General features: G+C 40.1%; 1 long non-coding RNA gene across 3 annotated transcripts in view; it reads right to left on the bottom strand.

Moving 5' to 3' along the window:
• Nucleotides 1-5,428: 5,428 nt before the first annotated feature.
• LOC143843663 (uncharacterized) overlaps nucleotides 5,429-25,661 on the bottom strand; it is a 93,870-nt gene continuing 73,637 nt past the window's right edge. For 2 of the 3 annotated variants that reach the window (XR_013233636.1, XR_013233635.1), the window contains 7 exons: nucleotides 20,782-20,918; nucleotides 20,111-20,304; nucleotides 19,416-19,465; nucleotides 15,037-15,169; nucleotides 13,390-13,477; nucleotides 10,786-10,887; nucleotides 5,429-5,694 (listed from right to left, as the gene is read on the bottom strand). This is a non-coding gene — a long non-coding RNA (uncharacterized LOC143843663). The remainder of the gene's footprint in view (nucleotides 5,695-10,785; nucleotides 10,888-13,389; nucleotides 13,478-15,036; nucleotides 15,170-19,415; nucleotides 19,466-20,110; nucleotides 20,305-20,781; nucleotides 20,919-25,661) is intronic. The other variant, XR_013233637.1, reaches the window with a different exon arrangement.

Consider the following 25,661-nt stretch of genomic DNA (forward strand, 5'->3'; position numbering starts at 1 on the left):
TGAGCTTGTTCTACCCACACATTTGAGTGGAGTACAGGAAGTTTCCAACTCACTTTGATTGCCACGAAGAAGTTGCAAATAAACAACTTCTCAGGCTGTACAAGACTTCTAAGATCATAACGGGACAGGGTAAAAGCTGGAACAGTCTGGAACAAGCTGTAACAGGCATTAAACAAACAAGAGTATCACAAAAAAAAAAACAGTGGGGTGCATTGCAGACACTTGAGAACAATATTTTAGAAATGAAAAGGTAGAGATCCTGCAACTTTATTAACCCTTACCAGGCCAAAAAGCCTCTGGACACCCCAGAGCAGGTCGGAACGGGCATTAAACAAACAAGAGTACAATAAAAAAAAACCAGTAGGATGCATTACTTGAGAACTATATTTTCAGAATGAAGAAGTGTAACTCTCACATCTTTATTAACCCATTCTGGGGCAAAATGCCTCCAGAACACCTCAGAACAGACATTAAACCAACAAGAGAACCACAAAAAAAAGTGAGAAGCATTACGGACACTGGAGGACAATATTTTAGAAATGAAGAAGTGTAACTTACATCTTTATTAATGTGTTCTGGGCCAAAATACCTCTGGAATGCATGTATCTGTAACGCATCCCACTGTTTTCTATGGCATTCTTGTTTAATGTTCATTCTGGCTTGTTCCAGGTCGTTCCGGCTTTCATTATCTAGAGCGGTGGTTCCCAAACTTTTTTGGTTTGACACCTCCTTGGTTTCCAAGTCACATCCCTAGTGTTTCAAACATTCCTTCCAGCCAGTTCAATGTAGCTTTCTCCAGCAATGGGAATCCAGTTAGTCTCAACCAGCAAAATCTCTGGGAGTCAGGCTTCCCTCTCCACCAAAGTAGATCAGCAGGCAAGTAATAGAGTCATTTGTATATCGCCCTCACCTAAGGCTCAGAATGGTTCACACAGAACATAACAGGTATAATACATCAAACTTGGTGATTATAATGAATGATGGTAACAGTAATAATAATAACAATAAACAGAGGAGATAACATTTTCACATGGTAAACTAATGGTAAAATCTAATAGGCCCATGGTTGGTCAGATCCATTGCATGTGTTCAAAAGAGACAGGTTCGAGGTCCAGTAAATGCTATTTACTTTTGGTTGACCTCAACTAAATGCCTGGTGGAAGAGCTCCCTTTTGCAGGCCTTGTGAAACTTTTAGTTCTGTGAAGGACCTGATCTCATCTGGGAGCTTGTTCCACCAGGTAGGGGCTAGGACAGAGAAGGCTCTGGTCCTGGTTGAGGTCAAGCAGACCTCTTTGGGGCCAGGGGTCACTAGCCAGTTGAAGGTGGTGGAGTGCAGAATTCTTTGAGAGGCACGGGCAGAGAGGCAGTCCCTCAGGTACACTGGCCCAGACTGCATATGGCCTTGAAGGCAATTACCAAAACCTTAAGCCTGATCCAGAATTTGACTGGTAGCCAGCACAGTTGTTGGAGAATGGGCTGAATGTGGGACTTCCATGGTGTTGCTATGAGGACCCTGGATGCTGCATTCTGGATGTCTTGATTGTCTCTAATGTATCCCACTTTTTTGTGGTAAGCTTGTTTGTTTAATGCCTATTGTCCCATCCTCTTCCATGTGTCCCGGAGGCTTTTTGGCCTGGTAAGGGTTAAAAAAGGTTTGGGTTTTCTACCTTTTCATTTCTAAAATATTGTTCCCAAGTGTCTATAATCCATCCCAGTTTTTGGTGGTACTCTTGTTTGTTTAATGCCTGTTCCGGCCCGTTCTGGGCCATTCCAGTTTTTACCCTGCCCTGATCATAACTAATGCAGCAAACTGTACCTGGAGGCAAAGAGGAAGAAAGACCAAGGGACCAGTAAAGTATGTTCATGGCAGCCTGCTTTACTAAACAAGTAGGGAAGGTTCACTCTGTACTAAATTAAAGTTCTGGGTGGTCTTATATAGAAGATTGCCATATTTTGAAAGCTCTTTTGTGTAAATTCAGAGCCAGGAAGTCTCTTTGTGGTTCTTTCAATTCATTCGATCTTATGATTTAATAACATGTTTTAATTCACATACAGGTCTTCAGTTTTTATATGAGAGATTACTGCCATGTAACAAACTGATCTCTCTCTCCCTCTCTCCCTCTCTCTCTCTCTCTCACACACACACACGCGGACATATTATATCCTGGGATTTCACCTAATCCCTGTTGCTCATGGGTCATGTAAAAAAGTTTCACTACAGCAGAAAACATATAGCCCCTGCTTTGAGATACATATATACAAAATGCATACTTAGCCCCTAATTCTCAAAACTTAAGGAATATATAGCCCAGTTGCAAATGTTTCTAGAAGAAAGTCTCACTATTAAGATATTTTAACTGTACAAGACCAGAAGGACCAGCAAGAGTAGTTTTACTCACTAACTAACTCACATTCAGGGACTCAGGCAAAGGATTCTTGTCCTAGAGTTGTCAACCTTTAGGAGGTATTTGATGTTCTCCCAGAGTTAAAACTGATCCCCAGACCACAGAGACCAGTTCCCGTGGAGGAAATTATAACTTTGGAGAGGGAACTCTGTGGCATTATATCTCACTAAGGTCCCTCCTTCCCCAAACCTCAACTCGCCTGACTCTATGCAGGCCTGCCTTTGGCTTTGATCCGGAAACTACAGTTGGTCCAAAATGCAGTGACCAGGGTCCTCACAGCAACACCATGGAGGACCCACATTCAGCCCATTCTCCACCAACTACAGTAGTTGCCAGTTGAATTCCAGATCAGGTTAAGGTTCTGGTAATCACTTTTAAGGCCATACACGGTCAAGGGCTCAGTGTACTTAAGGGACCACCTCCCTGCCTATGCCCCTCAAAGAGCTTCATGCTCTGCCACTACCAACCAAGTAATCATCCCTGGCCCTAAAGAAGCCCACCTGGCCTCAACCAGGGCCAGAGCTTTCTCTGTCCTGGTCCCCACCTGGTGGCACACTACTGAGAAAGCCTTCTTTTTATTATTATTATTATTATTGGATTTATTACCCGCCATTCCCAGACAAGCTGGCTAATGGCGGGTTACATACAAAATACATGCAATCTCCAATTAAAACCCCTCATTAAAACACCATAAAATTAGGGGGGGGCAAAAACCATATGGCGGAAATAATACATTATTTAACAGCCCCCACTAACAGCCAGGGTAGATGGAGAGGGGTGTGACATCTGACCATGCCAATGGACCAGCATGGAAGCATATCTGATAGTTGAGAAAGCCACTATCAAAGTCAACAGTATAGAGTAAGCAGTCCTTTCTTAAAGACCTCTTTAACTTTGCCTCAGAATCCATGAGAGTATAGGCAAGATAATTAGATATATAGAACTAAAATCCCTGTGAGATCCCCTGCCTATCTCAATCCTCCTGACCTCAGATCACCATCTTCGGCATCAGTATTCTGAAAGTAATTAGTCAACAACAAAGCTTTCACACTGCCTTTGTTAATCTAGAGTGGAAAAGAAATCCAGATGAAATTTCTTCTAACATGGCATATAAACTGTTCATTTTTTTAGTATCATAATTGTAGTCTCAGTTTCCATTTTTGTGGGGGCAGTGAGGGATATGGAAGGTGGTAGTGAGTATGTGCCTAACAGGAATCTTGCCTAGCTGGAACATTTAGCTCATTTTCTTGCTGCACAGCAGTGTTTGTGGGTTGATATTAATATGCACGGCATTTCCCACAATTAGATGGCTAGCTCAGTGGCCTTGGGAGGGTTCTCACTGTGCATGAGAGTTGTGTCTTGCCTAAGGCGTTCTAGCTATTGGCCAGTTGCCTAACTGTAGGCATAGCCAAATGCCTTACCTACAGCCAGTGGTACCATGGGAGAAGGTAGGTTGAGCACAGACAATTGGGGGCCTAAATCCAAATCTTCTTCTCCAGGAGGCCTGCCTGATGCTTGATAATTTGGCAAGGGCTTTCTTGCCAGTCAGGAAGGCAGCCAGAGACTGGTCTTTCTGTCCTCCATTCCCTCCCTGTTTTGTGTGTAAAGTGAGGTCTATTTTGCCCCTAGGTACACCTGGGGTAAGATAGGATGAGCAAAGGATAATCTTGTCTAAAAGTAGTCATGGATGAGGTAAGAGTGATATGAATCTAATTCCAGTACACAAACCTTAATTCTCACCTGCCCACAGTGGAGGTTAGCAGAAATAATTCTACATTGTGGCAACTACTTGCAGCAACCCTAGTAAATGAAAATTGCTCACCAAATTGATCAGGGAGAGCGTCCTCACCATTGTCACATTTCTACAGCAGCCACTGGCTTTGATGTGGAGACTTGTCTAGGCATTGAAATAGTCTATGGTGAAGACACATGATGCTGCCTTACACTGATCATACCTATGGTCCATCAAAGTCAGTCTTAGGCTTTCACAAAACCTATGACTTGATCCTTTAATTGGAGATGCCAGGTACTGAACTTGGGACTTTACGCCAAACAGATGCTCTACCACAGCTCCTCCCCAAGTGGTGTTTGCTGTACAGAATCACAATGCAAACAAGTTTCTAACACCTTCTCTATAGCAGCTGGTATGTGAGAATAAATCTTCACTAATGTTGAGAAAGGAAGAATTTGACATGCCACACATAACTTTCTTCAGAGAAAGGCTGTGCTAAGGAGTAAGAGGGAGGGAGTGAAAGCAAGCAAAGAGGGGCCTATGGCCATTGTGTTCCCCTGAGCTCATAATTTCTCTCAAGATGCCTGAAAAGATCCTAGGGACCAACCAGTTGAGCGTAAATTGCAGCCAAGCAGACATAGAATGACATATATTTAAAGCTGCATAGATATGTTGCCATTTGGGAGCCGTCAAGTTACAATGGTTTGCCCCTTTCTTTTCACTTGTCCATAAGTAGCAAGTGTGTCAATGAATTTATGCAGCTAATAACAGTGAAAATCATCGCCTGCTTCTCTGTTTTCCCCTTCCTTTATGTTTTCCGCCCTCCCGTCTTTTTTGTCATATCAATTTAGTGCTTTGAAAGATACTAGATTGACAATACTGAAATGCCAAAGGTGTGTACGCATTTGTGTGTGCGCGCACACACACACACACACAACTGGTATGAAATGAGCGCTGGCAGTGCAATGTACCCGGGCAATTTTCTAAAGGCAAGACACTAGTTCAGTGTTTCAGAAGTTGCATCGAATCCCCATGGCAGATTCAGGGATGTGGTATCATCCAGTTTTGGTCCAGCTTTGCTGTGCTGTAGGATGACACATGCCCACCCAACCTTAGTGTAGTACAGCATGGGACATGTTGCCCAGACCCCCATAGCCACAGCTAGCCACCCAAACTGACCTAGCAGCAGTGAGGGACAGGTTGAACCTTTCTGGCCTTACCGCTGCAATGGATGGGGTTGGCCCATCTAATCTAGTCTCATCCTGCTTGATGGGACACCTCATCATGGCTATCCAAGCAAACAAACCACTCTGTTTATATCCATTTTATTTTGCTGATCCATAACCATAATAAATTATCGATGGATAGCTGTTTTCCCTATGTAAGGAAAATAGCAAAGCAATAAAAGCCCAGTAGAACATCCCAGAGAATCTGTGTATTGAAGGTCAGGAGAAGCATTTTTTCAAGGCCAGCTCCGTAGCAGGACCATGCAGCAGAACCAATGTGCCATTGTGGTAGTTCCAATCCAATGAGACCAAGTTCACATCAGAGAATCCCTAGAGTAGAAAGTAAGGGTGAGGTGGCAATTCTCCAGGAACAGCAGAACTACAGTCAATGAATGTGCTAGTGCCAAGTGGCAGCAGTAAATCTCAGTGCCAGCCAATCAGTTACCAGCAACAGTGCCCCATTGTGGCAAATGCAAGTTGCAACATAGAAACCGGGCAATAATACTCTGGTCCTGCTGCCCAGAATTGTGATTCTGTGCTGCAACCCTGTCAATCAGGTATTTGCATCAATGGAGCACTGGGTTCTGCTGCTGGGCACTGGATACTAGTAAATCCATTGATTGAAATGGTTTGGCTGTCTCCAGCAATCAGCAGGAGTGTGCAGGGAGTGGGGAGATGAAAGGGTGTTTATAGTGATGACATGATGTCACTTCGATGGAAAACCTAGAAGTGACATCATGCCTCTCCAAGAATTGCCATAAACAATTGTGTTCCCAATCATTCTTAAAGAGGTGTGGCATCCCTGACAGCCATCATGGCATCAGCCTAACAATGATTTTGGTTTGCTCCTACCCCCATTCTGAGTGGCAGTGGAAATTACAGGCTGCTGCCATAATGGGAGACCTGATAACGTTGTCCCTCACCCACATATGTGTAATACAGTTTTGGGTTACACAATACTTTTTTTAAAATACTGTTTTTAGTTTTTTCCCAGCACTCACTGCAAAAATGTTCATTTATATTGCCTTGAATTACCCTCATTCTCATTTGGTGATGCAATTATGTAGCTTAATGTGACTGACTGGATAGCATCATTTCATTCATTGTGCCATACTTGACTGGACTGGATTATTCATGAAGAAAAAATGGCATAAAAGCAACAACAGTCACTGGGAACAATGGCTAATGGCAAATAATGGGCAAAGTTCTACCCAACCTAATTTTTTAGTTTCCACTTGAAACCCCAAAATGGAAGCTAATCGGTATAGCTCCAACAGTTATCTAACTTGGTGTTTTATCAGTGAGCACTATGACAAGAAATTCCACAGATGCAGTATATTTTGTGCTAACGCTCACACACTCATGCTCAACCAAATGCTGGCTTCCGTCTTTGAATCTCATCCCCCCTCAGATCAGAGTTGCACACGTTTCAAAGATATCATGGATCTTTTGTCAAAGAAATAAACAAAAGCTTGTCAGAATTATTAGCTAACAATAACATGCAGTACACTGTTGTTTGTAGCAACATTTAAGCTGCTAAATGGGTTTGAAAGTTGAAACAGATGCGAGCCAAAATTTTAATCAAAAACAGACCAAATAATGCTATCCACTGTATAATAAGACATCGCTCACTCAGTTTCCTATATATTTTCAGGCATGTTGTTAGCTGCATTTATTACAAAAGTTAGATGCCTATTTGGAAGCTTTCACTTCTGTGAGCTTGTGATACTTTCTGTGAAACAAGAACCATAAATCATACTGCACTGGTTTGAAAACCATGTTCTTCTAGATAACTAGCACTTGTCACTGGATTGTCTAAAGGAAGGGATCACCAAAATATAGTGCAAGAGAAAATACAGACTGTTTCAATAGAGTATTTGGGTCAATTAGGTCCCCAAACTAAATTATAGTGCATAAAATTCATTTTAAAAAGGGATTTTTCAAAGTAGTCTTCGTGTAGAAATCATGCACTGTGCAGAAAAATAGAAATTACAAGGAAACCTATTAAAGCATTGCACCTTTCCATAAATGAATTAAACAATTAGGGGAGGCATTGATAGTATTGTACATGTGTATAATATGTTTGGTAGGCTAGATAAATATTCACAATTGTAACTCTAACACTCTTTACACTTATCATACGCAGCACGACCTATTCCCCAGCTCTTGTTTCATGTGGGACAGGTTTTAAATAAAAAAGAAATTCCTCTTGCTTCCTACAGATTGCAGTTGATTAAATATTCCACTGATAAAGGGTAAGCAAATGTCAGATTCAATATAATAAAAAGAGAAATGAGAGTTCATACAAGCAGCAAAGCAAACAATCCATTTTCGTACTTTATTAGAAACATTTATTGCCATAATGACTGCATTATACTAAGCAAGCAGGTAGAACTAGGTGCTCCGCACAAGATATTCTCAAATATCTTTATTTTGAGGATTTTTATATCTCTAATATTTAGACAGATGTTTTATTTCCTATAATGTAGTCAGGGTATGAAACACTGTAATTTCCGTTACTATATCTAAGGATCAGAATTGTACTTGGAAGATCATGGCCTGTCATTGTGATTTCAACAATAATGGTAGACCATTAAATGCTCAATTTTTCTGCTTTGATTTTATATTCCCAACGGTAGGCTCCTTTAGATATAAGACTGCAGAGCTCTGAGCACTCTGGCAAGTACTCTGCCCAAATTTGCGGAACACATTGCCAATGTAGTTCTCAATTATTTTGCTCCCCACACAATTTTATAGATACGCAAGTCTGATCCAGAGCCTAAATAGAAATGATGGGGATGGCCGGGTTTTCCTCCACGGATCTATATTGCTGCCCAATATTGGTGGCAGATTATCTAGAGAGCAAATAAGATGTTGCAGTCATTTGAGCAAAATACCTCAACAAGAACAAAGACAACACTGCCTTTTCATCTCCAGAGTCTGTGTTTGGGATTTTACCAAAGGATTTTAAGTTCAGTAGCATTTTATTGAATTTGAAAAAATGACAAAGTTTTATATATATTTGGGATGTGGAGTCAGGCAATGGCAAATAACCTTTGAACATCTCTTGCCTTGAAAACCCTGCAGGGTTACCATAAATCAGCTGTGACTTGACGGAACTTTCCACCAATATGTGACAAAATGGGATCATCACTTTGAGCTCTCTGGAGGAAGAGACACAAATATGAAGTACAAAATGATGCATAATAAAATACGTTATCTGAGTAGACACCAAAGAACTTTACCCTGTCTGAGGGCTTGAAATCTCTTGTCACTGAGGCTATGCTGATGATGAAGAGAGAGAAACTGGGATATGGACAAGCTGTTACAAGTCACCTGACAAGCAGAACTATTCTTCCTCTTTAAACTACATCCATGATCCCTTGAAGACCAGTGTTTCTTTTTGGCTGATATCAGGAATGAGCATAGCACAGTTGCCACTAAATCGATCACACCCTATTCTCCATTACTGGTGATAGTCCCTTTTAGAAGGACTGGGTCCCAATCTCACTCCTCCCACTGGTTGTCATATCCAACCATGGATGGAAGCAGTGACTTCTTTACTTGTTAGTCAAGGCGCATGCAGCAAAGACTGTTACATGCCACTGTTTACTGTTTACATGCCACTGTCTGACCAAGGAGTGATAATCATTGGAAACAGTGATGGTAACCATCAAGTAAAAGTAGAAGGCATGCATGAAAGTGGGGACTGTTCATCCTACTGGCAATGGTTGTTCATTCACCCTGCCAGATGAATAGAAATTATGGTGAGCAGCTGTTATTCCCTTGCCTACCCTCTATCTGTGCCATCATCTCTTGGAGGGATTTCTTGCTAAGAGGGTCCTTGGGGAGTTCTTCTTGCTAAGGACCCTGAAAATAGGCCTTGGTTTCCTTGGAAGACTTTGAGGGGCCTTCATCTCAGGAGAGAGCAACATTCATAATCAGAGGGTAACACAGATGAATGTACATTTTGGTGAGAGTTCATCATGCAAGTTCAACAGTCCTTTAAAAATCTTTCTTCATACACCCAGCATATATGAAGAAGAAAAGCATATGGTTTTTGGTATATTAAATAGACTTTTGATGTATTTAACTTGGGGAATTTATTGCTGAACCTTCTCATTTTATTAACAATTATCATTAAGACATTAGTCCTCATTTAATTGGCAGAGGTCCAAAACTTTCAATTTCCACAAACTATGGGACAGATTCATTCTGTGATTGGTAGAATAGTATATTAATTTTCAGGATTTATAGCAATAAATGTTAGGTTATGGTGAGTACAGTAGATGCGACTACGAAGAAAAGATATGGAATAATAAAAGTTGAACTCATAGAATAACTAAAATAGACAAAATGGCAGTCAGCATTCAAAAAGAACAAAGATGCAATAGATGCAATAAATATTTGTCCTTTCTTAGAGTTTGAGGATGAAGAAGATGACTCCTTTTTCAAAAAGAAGAAAAAGCACTGACAATATACTTTTTTATATTTTCAAAAAAGACTATCACAACTAACCACTTTAACTCTATTTTTAATAGCTGAACAGCTCGTTATCAGTTGTGACTGGTATATGTCTTGAAGCCACATTCCTTTGATTCAAGACTATATTGATAAAGAGTGTGGTTTATGATTTCATTCTCTTCCAGTTATTCTAGTCAAGCTTAGTATGTATGTTGTATGGATTAGGTGATTGCACATTAGCCCATTACAGGCCATTGTGCCTTAGCTATTGTATTGCCATGTGGTACCCAGTTATAGGATCCAAATAGATGTCCTTTTATGACCATTCTAAAATCTCCCTAGCTTTACATGAAACCATTACGAATCAGGTTGTAAATTGCATGCAACCCTCTCTCTTTTTCTTTGTTGGCATAGGAGAGAATTGTAGGGTGGAGAAGTCTTGGGAGACAGAGACATACATTGTAATAATATAGCCACTGGCATAACAGTAAATTTGCAATATTCTTTTTTGTAACTGAAAACAGTAAGTAGCAAACCATGTATTATATGCACAATTTTGTTGTGTTGATGCTCTTAGATATATGGTTCTTTTGATGGCAAATTATGGCAAAGTGTAATATAAATGTACTCAAAACCATGGATCTGTGGGCTACTTATCCCATATTTTTGCCATTTTACAATACCCCCCCCCCAAAAAAAAAAGTGCTCAGTTGTTGTTTTACCAGTTTGTGTTCTAGCAACATTTGGCCTCCAATCCCAAAAATTCCAAAATATTTTGTAGTTCTTTTAACTGTTATTATTGTAGTCATTTTAATGAGGTCACCTCCCTTCTCTTCAATCCCATGACATGCCGTAATGAATTTATTCCTTTGTAAATAAGGAGCAACATCTCTGCAGCCTGGCAAGTTAGGCTGGTGTAAAGCTGATGGATGTGGACAATGAGAACTTGACTATTACCTGTAATATCCAAAGAGACATATTTTTCTCCTCAGTCTTCAAAGAGCAGAATGATTTCATTAGGGTCCATGAAAAATACTAGTCTAAATAGGATTTTAGCACCTGAAAAACAAATATAATGGGAATTGGTGACTGTGTTTAGTTCTCTGGACATTCCCTAAAAAGCTCAATTCATACTGCTTTAAAGGTCACACAAGAAGATTGGAAATCCTATTGGAAGAAAAAAGCCCATTATCAAATGCAAATTGTTGCCCCATAGTCTATATTCCTTTCCATATATTAGAACTCAAATCCTGTTCAGTCTAACACCAGCAGTAAAAAAAAAAAATCTAGAAGAGGTATGTCAATTAGGCAGATTAAAGGAGATTCAGGTTAGAATATTGACACAAATATCGTTATAAAATTAAGACTTTGCTTATAATAGTTCACAAAATGCTGCCCATTTATTTTGTGGCTGTTTGGGGCTTCCTGCTCAACCTCCTGTGATTGGCATTCCCAAGGTACAACCTGTGTTGTACCTTGTCATCTTTAAGAATAACCACTCTTTATGACCAGCTTAAATGTCTATGAGTGGCCCCCACCCAATATAATTAGTATATTGTATACAGTCTAGTAAGCCCCTGTGTCAAATGAGCTTGGCCTAGCTTCAAGAACATTTCCCCTATCATGCAGAAGAGTGCAACACTACCTGATCATTTTAGCCCGTCCTAGCTGAATTTTTGGTCTGATAGATTTTGCGAGATAGGCCATTGGGTCTGTGATGGGACGGACAGATTCCTACTGATGACTTGCTTTTATGGCCATCATTTTTGAGAATTAATATGATGTATTACAGCTATTTGCTTATTTGATTTTGTGAGCCACCTTTCTGACACCACTTCCAAAACTGTTCAGATATGATTCTAGAATTGCAGCAATTTATTTCCCAGCTTGGCCTTCTATAACCTAGCTGGGATAAATAGTCAACTAATCATGCATAAGGACTGGTGGTTTCACCCCCTTTCACATCAAAAGAGGAATTTGCATAGGATATATTACATCCGTATACCTGTCTCTGACCGTTTCCTCATGGGGGGAAAGTGCTCCTCTGGCAGGAAGGCTAATCCCTGCTTCCACTTGATGTCAGCACCTTCCCAGCTCCAGCCCTGGCCCAGCCCCAGGTCCAATCAGGCCCTCTGTTGTCCCACGGTAAGGGAGCAGATATTTCCATGTTCTCTCTTTTGCCATGGGTGCCAACAGGGCGTATCTTGGGCCAAGCCCATATGGAAGGGGAAGAGTTGGGCTTTCCAAGCCTGGTTCCTTCCCCTCCTACCGGAAAGGGACAAAAATTGCCCCAGTCAGTTCCATGACACTTCCAACCTCCAAAGTAACTATTTTCTCCAGGGACATAAAATCTATAATTTGGAACTCAATAGTAATTCTGGGGGGTATTCAGGCCCTACCTGGCATTTTAACCAGAGTGACCCTGGGCCTGTCACAAATCTCTCAGCCTAACCTACCTCAGAAGGTTGTTGTTGTGAAGATACAGTGGAGATAGAGAAAATGTGAAAAAGCACTTCGGGTTTTGATTAGGAAGAAAAGCAGGATGTAAATAAAAAAATAAAACTGTTCCTAAATAATTCTAAATAATTTAATCCTTTAGACCTTATCCGTTCTCTTACTTTATATGGTACACATATGCACTGAATTTAATACCATCAATTATTACCATAAATAGTGTTATCAATATATTCTTTATATATTCTTGAAGGCCAAGCAATTTATTAGACATAGTTTTAGTATAACTACAGAGTATTCATAATTCAATTTGGGGGTTGTTTATAATTTTTTGAATTTATTTTTAATCATTTTTATACATGCAATAGCACTAAAATTATTAGCTTAGATCCAAAAGAAAAGACCACTCCTATTTTACATGTTTGTGTCATTGCAAAAGACAGATGAATTGAATCCATCTCTATATCTCTCCCCACACCCCCAGCAGTGCCTCTGTCCCTAATGGACCATTGGTGCCACAATCTGCAACAGAAAAGAAATAATCAGTGTGGCAAATTCTTCCATTGATCCAGCAATTGAGCCACTTGTCCCATCTACCATACAAGTGTCAGAGAAGGAAGCAAGGGTCTACCCCATGGGAATGCAGATACTGAAATGTCATTTAGAAGGAAAGCACATGCTCCAGTGAAAACAGCAGAGAGTCTGGGTGGCCTTAAGATTGATGCTGTTGCTGCATTAAAAGAGCAAGCCCAATAGAGATTCAATAGTTTTCTTGGCCCTTCAGTCTGCAACCTCTGCCACTTCACAGCAAGTGAAACAGAGCAAGATTGTAGATTAGACTGCAAAGGGCAAAAGCACAAGCATAAGTCCCACACACTTTCACTTTTCTTGCTTCTTCGGACTCTCAGATATCATCTGTTGTAAATCCAGAGGCTTGTGAGGCTTCCGGTTTTCTCCTTGGATAAGTACGGAGAAAAAACCATGTCACATATTGCATAAGAAATAGAGGGTGCAGAAATTTGTTTAGGCTTTTCTCTCTTTGTGTACCATGTGTAACAGCTAGAGATTGAAGACATTACATTTGAAAAGTTCAGAATTAGTTTTCACCTCTGGGATTTGGCCAGAGTAAATATAACACCAATCAGCCAAACTGTTCTACTCCTAGAGTGCTATCGTAGACCTCTTTGTGTCCTTGCTGAAAGAGAAAAGTAGGATAAAAACAAATAAATAAACAAATAAAATATGTAATCAGTGGGCTTAGAAGGGTGTGCTAAGTCTTCTTGAGATGGTACTGCTATAGTCCTCACAAAATAGATTTCTAACTAGTGTAATTCGGACACAGCGTTAGTCCTCAGTTTTGGCCCATTGTATCAACCATTCTTTTGTTAGGACACCTTTGCAGAGATCTCCAGCCAAAAAAAGATAAAGAAATCTGCCATTTTGTTTATTCCAAGATGATCTGTATAGAAATGCAACTGTGTCATTTTTACATGGTTCTAGTCTTGATCCTTTTCAGCCTGATGAAGCAATAGCTGGGCCCATTCCGCACAAGGACCAATGTTGCCAATTGGTTCCTGAAAGCGGAAACGCTATTTTTAAAAGTGCAATTCAGCGTTATGCATACCTGCCTTTGTAGTGAAATTCAGTAGTGTTTGAATCGTTTCCCACAGGTTTCCGGTCTTGCCAAAAATCACTAGAAAGGAAGCAATTTTTTCTGTGCTTTGTCCCGCCCCTTTCCATCAATCAAACGAGCAGCCAATGGGCAGCCGTTATCATGCTCCTGAAAAGCCCCTTTCCCTTTAAGCACAGGTTTTTTAAAAAAAGAAAAACACACGTTGCCACGAATATGCCTTGATTCCTTGATTCCTCCTAATGTAGAGACCCATCTAGCTGGCAGCTGGCGTGTGAGCTGCCGATTCATCGTTACCACGCTCCCCTGAGTGAACCCCCCCCCCGTGTACGGGCACGATTTTTGGCCAAAAATAAAGGGAACTTGCAAATGGGGCTGTGTTGTGCTTGGTGACTTAGGGAGCTTTAAAGCAGCTCTGTGGAGGGACTGTAGCCGGAGAAGCCTTGCTGGGTGAATGAAGGCTCGCCGGTTCATTGCTTTCTGCTTGCTCCGAGAAAAAAAAATGGCAATCGCTTCGCTGGAAGTTTGGAGGAGAGAGCCAGGGGGAGGGACTTGGCTGGAACCACAACAATGGGAACGCACAGGTCTTTTTCACTACTGTTGCAGATTGTTTGCAAGAGTGTAGCGCTTTTCGGATGGTGAATCCACTTTTCTGGATTTCCCTTTAAGCGCTACAACGAATTACTTTTTTCGGATCAGTTTCAGGAGTGTAGCAGATTGTGTGCGACATAGTGCATAACTGCAAATTAGTAGCGTTTACAATTTGGAAGCCTTTTGCAACATTGAAGTAGTGCGGAATGGACCCTGGTATTCCCTAATTCAAATTTCACTTCAGCTATTCAGGAAGCCATTTGCTGACCAAATTTCAGCCTTCCATTCTCTAAGGTTGGGGCTAATACTGAACTGACTTTCAGAGTTTTTTCTGTAGTTGACACAGAGAACATTTGAGCACTTGGGAAACATGCCAAATCACGACAAAGAATGACTGGCTATGCCCTACTCCCGTGGCTGAAAAGTCTGTGCTATCCTGTTGTGGCTCCAATACAGAAGAAAGGTTTCTTCATGGATGGGCTAATGTTATGTTTCAATACTTCAGCTTAGTTTAAGAAGTAACCATCTCTTACCGCTTCTTTGGAGAGGAAACTGCAGCGGTGGCCGATTGAAGTAAGTTGCGGCCAGATTGTCGAAGGACTGAGCAGACCAGATGTGTTTCTATTCTAGCAGTGCAATAGACAGAGCCTTTTGGTTCAGGCTTGGCTGATGAAGCAAAGCATACAAAGTCTATGACCCACAGAACCTATCCCCTCGGATTATAGTCATTAATGTTTTCTTTGTGAGAGTTAACCTTTTTACATTATATTGGAGATTGAGTTTACTTTCGCTCTGCAAATCCTGTTTGTTGCTCCTCTCTATTTTTACAGTAGGATGGGTTTGTTCAATATAAACTTTCTGAAACCTGAGAAGGTTCCAGTTTTTCGGCGGGCTTTTAAACCAGAAGAACCAGGATTTCTGTTCAGGATAATTTGTTACAGAAAAAATATACCGTTGTTGTTACACAAAGTACAAACTTGTTAAACTATGTACAAACTTTCAATGTGCTAAATTCTGTATGACTTATACCAGTGATTAAAAATCAGTGCTGTGCACTTATAATCAATATAAAAACCATTAAAACAAAGAAAAAAGCCCAATATTGTGGCACCAAAAATTAACAGATGTATCCTGGGATAAACTTTCAGTAGTGTACATATGTTTGTTAGTTTTGTTGTCAAACAAATAGAAACTACTATGCCCACATTAGTGTAGTTACGTTGGTGTCTTGAGTTCTTTCACTGGATAAATTGACTAAAACAAAACTATCACTTTAAGAAACAGAGTATAGCAACACTACTAGAGTCTATGGACTAAAGGTAAAGGTATCCTATGTGCAAGCACCGAGTCATGTCTGACCAATGGGGCGACGCCCTCTAGCGTTTTCATGGCAGACTCAATATGGGTTGGTTTGCCTGTGCCTTCCCCAGTCATTACCGTTTACCCCCCAGCAAGCTGGGTACTCATTTCACAATCATAATTCACCAATTATGGAGCAACTTGTTAACCTGCTGTTGTGTTGGCCCTATATGGAATTAGCTAATCCACACCTAGTAAAATTGGCACACTTTTATCATCACCCTGCTTGAAGAAATATCTTCCCTAATCCTAGGTTTTCCCATTGTGTGGGATTTTTTAAACCATGTGGTGAGGCACCCATGGGAATCAATAGATGATAATCCTAGGGAGTCTTATTAATCATTTTATGCAGCCTGGAATTTCATGTCAGTTCCCACAAACTCTGCAGTTATGTGAGGCAGGCAGGCAGGCAGGCAGGCAGGCAGACAGACAGACAGACAGACAGACAGACAGACAGACAGATAGATAGAATAAACATTGCAATTTAACATAATACCATTTTGTCACATCCAGTTTGACACATAATATAGTGTAAAACATGTCCATACATTTAAAAATATTCTAATAGATTGCTTTTCTTAAGACCACAGGTAAATTTCAGCCAAAATTCATGTTTAATGGCTCATTTTTAAATACTGAAGCACTAATTGTTATTTTTTACTTTTATTATATTTATTTTTTAAACTAAGGCAGTTGAATTTCCACATAGGCAGATGTAAGAAATCAGTAGCCTTAAATTTAACAGTAGAACATGTAATGATTTCACTTTTGTGAGTGTCAGAGATGAAAATGTCAGACCTGTGGACAGATCTCACAAACTGAAATGTTTAAGTAAAAGAAAGAGGTCGAGCAGCCAATTGTGCAGCTTTCCTTTTCCTTCTTTCATGTCCTCCTCCTCACCGAGCTGAAGAGAAGAAGAAACATCCAAGAACAAAGAGTCTCTGTCATACAACCAGGACTCTCAATTTGGCCTTTGATGACCATGAACCTATAATTTATGATTTACTAGTCACCCAAATGTCATCATGATTTAAAGCATCAAAATTCTGCCAAATAATTATCAGAGCAAGAAACCTAGAATACCTACTCTGGGGCTATGATTAAATTAGCCATTTATGGATTTTAAAAAGAAAAGAGACTAAAAGTATTTTATAGTGCAGTTAAAAAAATCATTGCATGACTCCCTCATGTTGAACATTTCCTAATGTCAGAAGCAGGGTGGATGACACTGAAATCATAAATCCAATTGATAAGTGTTAAAAATCACTTTAGTATGCCAACTTACTAGAAATTCAATAAAATGGTATGGGAAAATTTATTTGTGGGATGTATATAATCTCTTTACATATGCATATAATTTCCAACTACCTTGTATCAAAGAGTAAAAGAATTAATGAAACAGATTTTTATATATCCATTCAGGGTGGTAATGAAAAATAGGAACACTCCCACCCATTAATAAATAGAATAACAGTTTCCAAACTGCCAAATGTGAGAGAACAATCTTGAACTGGGACCAGAGTTCATGTACATTCACCAAACTCGTTCTGTCACAATAAAGTGAACTTTCTCATCTTACTGTTGGTTATGGGGTGAGCAATAACAAAGTACAAGTCCAGTGGCACCATTAAGGACCACTAAGTTGTATGCAAGGCATAAACTTTTGCATGCAAGCACACTTCTCCAGATACAGTGAAACAGAATTTATTCAACCATTACATAGAGGAAGGGTGCAGGATTAGTTGCCACAAAGGGCTGGCTAGAGTCATGTACATGTGTAAGTAGCTGGGCCTTTCAAAGATCTTACCTTATCCAGTCTCAGCTATAGTCTCCCAGTTACTTATGCAATGGATTCAAACTCTTTTGCTGCCTCAGATCAATATGACTACCTACTGAAACTAAATTCTATGTAAGATGTTACATGCATGGAAGTTAGCAAGCATAAATATGGGGATCCATAACATAGCCAACCCTACTTTCTCTGCCTTAAAGATAGTTCTAGCAACAGGAACTAATGATATAATACAATGGCAACCAGTGAAAATGGGAATGCCACACAAGGCCCTTCTTAATACAGAGGGGATTTTCACATTACCATTCTAAACTAGACATTATTCATTGACAAGTAGGTGGCAATGTGACTCCAGTGATGACATGACTCCAGATTGGCAAATAACTTGGCCGCAGCTGTTTATTAACAAATAAGCCCCAATGGAGGGTTGGCCCTATGCTGGTAAGGGAGACTGACCCCGTCAGCCGTCCGGCTGCCAGATATGAACTGTGGCGCTCCAGCTCCATGTCTCACTCCCAGCTGGGAGGATGGGATGCCTTCCGCCGCGGAATCACCTGGGAAGCGACTGCAAGGGACCCAACGGGCGTCCACCTCCATTGTTGTCCTCGGCCGCTTGTCCCTGGGCCCCTGGCCTCCCAGCCAGGTAGGCCGCGCCTGGTTAACAGCCAGTCTCCTTATTGAGACCCCCACCTCAGGAAGTCCTGTACACAGACGGGCCTCCCGGCCAACAGGCTCCCTATCGAGCATAACCGCAGCTGTGACAACAGAATTCTAGTAACCCAATAGCAAAGAAGGGGGGGTGGGAGGGTAGCTGTCCAGGCTGCGGCCGACACAAAGAAGGCAAGGGTGCATGCGCCCGGTCTATTAAAGGCCAGGTGCCCCCACCCCCCTGTCATCGTACCGCGGTGTGGCATGATGACACTACATGGGGCCACATCATCACCAGGCACCCCCGCAGTATCATTGGTGGCCACACTTAGTTGCGGCCACTATTTGTTGGCCTGATTTTGAGTAAAGCAATACAGGGACTGAGATTTCATACAGTGAATTTCCTTCTACTAGTGAGCTATCTCTGAAGCACTATAGTCATTTCAAACAGCACCACTATTTTTCCTGCCCTTTTTCGCTGCACAATCCTCCTCAGAATTTTTTTAACATTCTCACTCCTGCCACTATAGTGCTAAAACAAGCGTTGAATCATCTCTCTTGTGCTGCATAGCACTGAGGTGCTATATTGCTTTAGTGCTATAACGGCACCATTTAGAATATTTTCTAAAAATCTCTGAGGAAGATTGTGTGGTAAAAATGGCGGGGAGCAGCATTGTAGGAAGTGCTATGGACATGTTAAACTGCACACCACAGAAGCGCAACAAAGAGGTAAAAACTGGGGGGGAAGCAGTTTCCCTCAAAAGCGGCTCAGCCACACTTTGCTAACCCAATGTAAATGGATTTGGATGAACAGGTAAACAAATTCCATTAGCATCCAGTTATTAAAACAGGCCTGTCTGAAAGGCTGGGGTGGGGTGGGAGGCAAATCCATTAGCAACCAGTTACTAAAATGGAATACCAAGGCAGTTTGAAAATGGTCTCAGTCTAACCATGGGGAAGTTTCCTTCAGAAAGTCTGGAAATGAAGTGTGCGATCCTAAATCAGTCATGGAGGCACAGTAAAGTGTATTGGACCCTTGGCTCTTTCCCATAATGACTAAAAGTGTACATTGGGGAGACCTTGTTTGAAACCTTCCTTCAGCCGTGTACTTACCAGTTGGTCTTAGGCAAGCCTCTGTCAGCGATTCACCTTCTTTCTCTCATCTGCAACAATGGAGATAATAATTCTGGCTTGTTTACATGGCTGTGGTAAGCATAATTGAGATAATAGGCCTGAAATGCTTTGAACACTAATAAATTATGATTGCTGTCATTGCCCTACCATCTCTTGGGTCCCTGTTCATGAATTGGTTGTTTCCCAGAATATGGGTGAGATAATGTTGATCAGCCTCTCAATCTGAAGATTGAGATTGATGGAAAAGAGGAGCTTTTGTTACAGCGTGACATCTAAAATGAGTTTTTTTGCGCTTGAGTCCACACTTATTTTACTGACCTGCATGCTGTACATGTCCATGTGGTATGCACTGATGACAATATCTAAAAGCAGTCCCATCTGTATTTTACACAGGCATGTTGTCAGCAGGTAACGAAATGTATTGCTGCATGCAGATGTGTGCCTCAAGGTATGGTATGGGTTTATATTCATAGCACAAAATACTACACCTCAAAGTCCACTCCTGCATGTAATGGCCTTCTACATCTGGACCAGCTGTCAGCAAATGAAAACTCAGTAGACTTTCTAGAGAAATGGCTGTCTTAGCAGTGCAATAAGGGAACATTATATCCTGTCATGCTGCCTATCCCTACTGGAACATTAAACAGCCAGTAAGCTCTGATTATCCCACTCACCCAGGTCATTCTGGGTTTTGCCAATCAAGAATGGAAGCCTAACAGCACCAATGGTAGGTATATAAACATGGAACATCCAGAATTGTTTGGATAGTCTTGTTTGGACTGTGCTTTGTGGTCTTACTGGGCTGACGATCATGCTGCTACCTCAATAAGAATAGTGAAATATAGATCTGTTGCAATATACTTCATCTCTGAAAAAGAAAGAAATCTGCATGAAATAAAATACATCTGAGAACATAAATCCAGCCTGAAATGGAATAACACTACTGCAAAAACATAACCAACTCTGAAAGGGTTTTAGTAGTTTATTTATAGTTAAATCCAACACGGTTGTCCAGATAGAGATGAGAGGGTAAGGTAATAGCAATTAATTTTCTTCACAACATTGGTTTAAAAAGTACAAGGGTTAGTTTGGTCCTCCAAACTTCTAAAATAGTTGAGGAGCAGAGAAATTATTTAGGCCAGCCCCTGAGGCTTACAAATAGACAGGGACAGAGCAACAATACAATAGAATTTATTCCATGCTGTGCAACCCAGGAGATTCACAAAGCGACGGTATCCTGAGCAGCTGTAGAATGTGACTAATGCACAGTATTTCTTTATTTTCTCACATTTCTTTTTACATCACCTGTCCCATTTAACGTTGTATATTAAATTCACTTTTTCACCTCACGTAGTGGGACTTCGGAGAGGTATGAAATGACAAAAATACAGCTTTGTTTTCTACTTGAGTTCTTTCCTTTCTACGTTCCTCGAGTGTCTGCTTCCAACTCCATCAGCATATCCAACAGAGCCTGGGGCAAAGCTGAAAGAAACACCCAGTGCATTCAATTTACAAACAGAAATAAACACCTTTTCAGCAGGTTCTACATAATCACTAAACAAAACCAGGGGACAAAAAAAATAGCATTTTTGATGTCGCTGCTGTGTGACTGTGACCCCGTATTTCCTTCAAGAAATAACACCATTACCTAAAGATGTCTAGCACTGGGATCTCAAATAAAATCACAATTTCCTTTCTTGTTTACTAAAAAGCTAATATTTTGGTTTTTGTGTCACACCTAAGCATATTGGTTTGCTGTGTTTGTGCCGTTTTCCTATTCCCTTTTCTATGGGGAACACAGCTGCTCTCTCTAAGGATCATACCTGAGCCATGCACTGAGAAGAAAGCCATTTCATGGTGCCAGGTATTCTCCGCTCAAATGATACCGAAGCTGGCAAAAACTGAGAACTTTGTGTAACAGCAGCAGAGTGGGTGAAAATGGATCAGATATGAAAATGTCTGAAGCAATAAATTAACACACAGCAGGGGGGGTGATAACTTCATCTTGTCTAGTCCAAACAGTACCTGACACCCATTATTGTTATCGGAGGTGGTACGCTGTAATGGTACTGGAGCGAAAATGATCATTCCCCAATGGCTTGAAGCCCCGGAATAGGTATGTAATGCAATTCCATGAAGGAACCTTTAACAGGCTTTACACTTATTTGTGTGCTGAATCTAGGCTAACTTGCCAGTGTATTTCTTTGTCATGTTTGTTAGATTTTGGGGGGGTTCTAAGTAACATAACTTATAGGATATACTCTAAGCATAGGTTGAATTAGAAAACATTTGTATTCATTTTTAATATTAAAATAGTAAGCTCTGTAAATTGTCTTTTCAGGTTTGTATGGGCTACACAACTCACTAGAAGATAGGCATAAAATATTGACATAAAAACAGTAAACTGCATTTTTACAGGTTTCTCTTTTTTGAAACACAGATGTAGGGTCAGATAACATGGACATACTGGGAAAGTTGTGACTCTTTATCAGAGTTTTAGCACCTAACTACAAGGTTAAAATGCATGCGTTCTTCAAAGCATGGAAGTACCACTCTACTATTCGTGATTTCTAAATTGCTCAACATTGACATCTTTTATTTTTATTTTCTGTATGGAATATACATTATTCAAAGCTTTCAAAACAACAAACTAAAACACATTTAAATATACCTTGATCATTTAAAAATGTAACAATTATATTGTGTGGAGAAAAGATTTAAGAACCCACTAACAAGAAAGACTGGGAGATATCCTTTGTCTCGCAAGTGATTAAATCTATTCGTATCAAAGCAAGAAAATGGACATTTAAAGCTACAACGTGTTTTGTTATCTTACTCCCAAAACACTGCAGCAAAATTCATCCAACACTAACTGATGTCATGAAATTGGTACAACAGTTAGTGCATAATGAACTTGTCCTTCAAGTAACATTTTGGGTAATTCATATTTACTTACATTCATAAAATTGCAAGGCCTTCTCATAATCTCCAGGATGGAATAGCACCCACATAATTCAGGATTTAATATATTTACTATATACAGAATGTGTTGTTCTTTGATTCTCAACAACTAGGGAAATTATTCCTATTCTCCAGATAACATTAATCAGGAAACACAGCTCAGTTGTATTTGGAATCCTTCAGTCATGGAAAATAAGGACTTGGCTAACTTAAATTAGTTAAAAGGCCAAATAGATTCAGATAGATGTGCTACCATTTTCTCCCCCACCCCCTCTTCTTATACCAGGCAAAATACAAAACACATAAGTTAGCAACAGAAGATTTTTGTTTGTCTTTACAAAAATGATGTTCTCATTAATGAAATTACAAATGGAAGTTAGAATTTGAACTTTCCCTTACTTCCATTACAGTCAAATAATTTGAGGGTTTTTCACTTAGATTTGCTGCCTGCTATCTTTCCCCCTCCCCATTCTTAGCCTTATCCCCCCTTCTTTAGTTGTCTCAAATTATTTTCCAGTGTAATCCTTGTCAGGCTGTATACCTGAATATAGATACACTCTGTTATGAATCTTATAAATATATATATATATATAATCTCAAGATGCCCATTTTTATAGCTGCATTAACTTCCACCTTTCATCTTTTAACAACAATAACAAACTTTATTGGCATAAAAATAATAATAATAATTCACCTTTCATCTATGAACTAGGCAATATTAACAAGTTTGTAGGAGCAGGTTTAGTACCAAAGTTTCCAACATTTAACTGCAATTACTGTTATTGTATTTGTGAATAATATTTACATCATCCTAATGAATAATACCTCTGACAAATCCCCAAATAGATAGCAAGAATCCATCACTTCCTATTTTTTTTATGTTTCCATGAGTTCGCTTGTGATGCTATATTAGATGAGCACATGCTGATTCAGAAGGCTAAACATCTATAAACTAGATGATTACCTAATAAGCATATGCACAGAAAAAAATTCAGACAGTTTCAGATTCAGCCAGAATCAGTTTGGCTGAATCTGAAATGGACCAAATTGCTCTTCACTGTGTTGGATTCCAAATTTATTCCAGCTGAATCTAAAACGGTCCAGTTCTTTTCCTGTGTGTCGTCCCCTTGCCTTCCCAGCCAGTAGAGGGCTTGAAAAAGCAAGAAGGAGGCATTTAAGGGAGGCATGGCAATCAGTTGATCTGTCATGATCAGCTGTTTGGTAGGCCTTTAAATGCCTCTCCCCTGCCTTCTCAGGGGCTGCCTGGGAAATCTGGGGCGGGGGAAAGAAAGAATGTTTCCTTTAAATGTCTCCTGCCCCAGGCTTTCTCAGGCTGCTTGGCAGGCCCTTTAAATGCCTCCCTCCAGTCTTCTCATACAGCATCTTCTAAGACTGAGGGGGAGGCATTTCATGCGCCTGCCGATAGCTGATGATGACACCTAGTTGGTGCCCTCCCCCCTTCTTTTAAACTGACTGAATCATAGCTGAATCACCAAATCATGATTCAGATACCACTGATTGGTGGGTTTAAAGTACAGGGATGAGTGATTTGGCTCAGATAGATCTGGCTCAGATAGATCAGCATTAATTTGGTACTTTTTGGCTTATCCAAACTGAATCATCCATCTATATTACCTAATGTAGATTGCTGTTAGTATCCAAATAGAAGTAGCAATCAGTGAACTTCTGCAGCAACCTTTCTTAGAAAAATTCTGCAATAACTGGTATTTTTTCTTTGAAGTACTTCCCATTTTGGAATGACAGTCACTGGGAAATTCATTGTCTAGATGCTCTTGTTCTTTGTATAATTCTACAAAATGATTGGTATGAATGGATAAAATCCGTGTTTGGGAAGCTGCCTTATAAACAAAGTGCTGCTCATGAAAGGGGATGGATCTGACCAGCTTTCCACTTCATTCTCACCAAGTTCTCTTTGTCGCTACAACATCCATCCCACATGGCTAGTAACTGAATTTGGTAGCCATTAAGAGCAGTTCTTCAATTTCTGATCTCCCTGAAGAAAATAGAAATATTATGTGTATGCAACAATAAGCACACCTGACTGCCTCCCCCCACACCCCATCATAAAGTGCATACAGATTTCGAATTAAGACTATGTATAAATCTGTCCTAGACCATTCTTTGGTGAATCTAGTTTTTTCGAGACTTTGGAATGAAAGGTTCTTTCCCAGCATCCAGTGCCTGAAATTATTTAAACTAGATGTGCCAGAAATCGAACCTGAAAATTTATTCACGCAAAGCAAAGGCTCTACAACTGAGCCATGGCATGTCCCCTTATTGTTAACCTAAGGAGTAGAAATGTTAATAAGACATAAAAATGCTTGGCAAAATGAAAATTTTGAGCCATATGGGAAGGCGGTATAAATAAATAAATAAATAAATAAATAAATAAATAAATAAATAAATAAATAAATAAATAAATAAATAAATAAATAAATAAATAAATAAAATGCACAAACCTAATTCAGCCACTGAGTTCTTTTCTACCAAAGAGGCAACAATATGTAACTAGCAGAGCAATCCTAAACAAGTCTACTCAAAATCCTGCTGCATTATATTCAGCAGGATTCACTCCCAGGACAGTTTTGTTAAAGGTAAAGGTAAAGGTAACCCCTGTGCAAGCACCGAGTCATGTCTGACCCTTGGGGTGACGCCCTCCAGCGTTTTCATGGCAGACTCAATACGGGGTGGTTTGCCAGTGCCTTCCCCAGTCATGACCGTTTACCCCCCAGCAAGCTGGGTACTCATTTTACCGACCTCGGAAGGATGGAAGGCTGAGTCAACCTTGAGCCGGCTGCTGGGATTGAACTCCCAGCCTTATGGGCAAAGCTTTCAGACGGCTGCCTTACCACTCTGCGCCACAAGAGGCTCTAACAGTTTTGTTAGGACAGTGTATATTAGGTAAATTTAAGAAAGACATATCTACAGTTAGGCAATGTACTTTTAAAGCCTTACCAATTTCTCTCTCTGTGTGGTTTATTCCAGGAAAATAATTTCAAGCTGTTTCAAATTGATGGCAGATAAGCAAAAACATTATAGCCAAGTATTTTATTGCAAAATTAAATGCCTTAGCAATGGAATGAAATTTATTTGATGTTCCTTCCTAACATGTGGCCAAACTCCGTTTTCAGTCACACTCATGTAAATCCAGGATAATAATTTCTAGAATGCCCAATTTAATTACTATTACTATATATTCTGGTGAGCACAATAGCCAATTTATTTCACTAATTCTTTTTGTAC

This window comes from Paroedura picta, chromosome 8 (genome assembly GCF_049243985.1).
Source record: "Paroedura picta isolate Pp20150507F chromosome 8, Ppicta_v3.0, whole genome shotgun sequence".
NCBI lineage: Eukaryota > Metazoa > Chordata > Lepidosauria > Squamata > Gekkonidae > Paroedura > Paroedura picta.